Source organism: Triticum aestivum, chromosome 4A, assembly GCF_018294505.1.
Source record: "Triticum aestivum cultivar Chinese Spring chromosome 4A, IWGSC CS RefSeq v2.1, whole genome shotgun sequence".
Taxonomy (NCBI): Eukaryota; Viridiplantae; Streptophyta; class Magnoliopsida; order Poales; family Poaceae; genus Triticum; species Triticum aestivum.
In genome coordinates this window covers 189,789,896-189,791,456 of record NC_057803.1, presented here as the reverse complement: position 1 = coordinate 189,791,456, position 1,561 = coordinate 189,789,896, and positions in this window count along the sequence as shown.

Below are 1,561 nucleotides of genomic sequence, written 5' to 3'. Positions count from 1 at the left end.
TTTGACGGCCGGTGTATATGATATGCTGCTTTGTTCCCTATATTTGCACTGGTGGCGAACTTTGATGCCCAGTGGATGTAATATGTGTAATAGCCGTGATAGCCTAGCGTTAGTTGCTTGCTTATTTATTTCCTTGTTGTCTTGTTTATTTGGTTGCTTGTAGTCATTGCAGTTCTTTTTCCGCGGTTAACTTGTGGCTGCAATAACCTATTTTTTAAAACTAGGCCACAATAACCATGGGCTAATATTTACTGTAGTGACATTGGGCCTCCTACGGGCCGTAGAAACAGTGGGCCTTCTACAGCCGTAGAAACAGTAGGCCTTCTACGGGCCGTAGAAACAATGGGCTTTCTACAGGCCGTAGAAACAATGGGCATTCTACGGGTCGTATCATCAATGGGCCTTATACAGGACGTATGATCGATTGGCCAAACATGGGCCAATAACAGGCCGCATTATGGCCGTAAATGGGCCATCGTTAATAGGCCGTATTTGATGACACTATGAAAATGGCCCAACGTATTAACGGACCACAAACGGGTCAACTATAACAACGGGCTGAATTTGGCCCACAAGTAGAAAATGATGGTCAAACTTAATATTATACATCGCTTAATATTACATGCTACTTTATCGTCCTGTTCACCGATTAGACTCTGAGTCAGCTCCAAACTAATGGTCAAACTTGAGTTTTTAAATGGTTGTGGGGTACTTATCGGGGCTGCTATCAATATTATCTATCTACTATCTGGTTAATCTACGGTGTCTACTATGAGTTTCATGTTGGGTGGGAAACAAACAGTAAAGAAGCCATTATCTGTATTTTTTAACCGAAGACATTATCTGCCTGCTATTATTGGTTTTGGGTCTATCCACAGGTTGCTACCATCACTCTGGATTTCTGCATGCACTCCTTACATAATCTCACTATGTTTTATTTCTATGCATGACAGTTATTGTAAACAATGGAACTGAACATGTAGAGAAAAAGAGACGAGCCTTGCGTGGCAATAAAATGTCATGTAGACGTCGCTCCATGGTAGGCGCAAAGGCATCCCCCCTCCACGCATTTCGGATTGTAATCGAGAGGAAGATATCTGTTCTGAGGGGGATTCAGAAGGAGAAGACAACTCCTATTTACCCCCTGGGGTCTTCGCTCTAACTTGGCATGCTGATGTTGGTTATATCTTGCATATGGTGTCTTACATTGCTTACTTTATACATCAAATATGTCATCTGCTTAGTTTAGACATCCTTTGTGCGAATGCCATTTGTTTAGTTTATTCATCGTTTATGTGAATTATGCAATGCCATCTTGTGTAGCCAGGCATCATATATGTGAATTTTGCAATGCCATCTGCTTAGCCTTATATAAGGCCATCCTTTTTTTCGTTACATATTACATTTGTCAACAATGTTAGTACATTCAACTGCTCTTCGTGTGCATCAGCCATTTGACACGGTGATGGCAAATTCCAGAGTGAAAACAAGGTCTTCAGAGCAGACTATGCTATCTGACGAAGCGCATATCTCACTGGTTACAGATAGCTCCTCAGAGGAG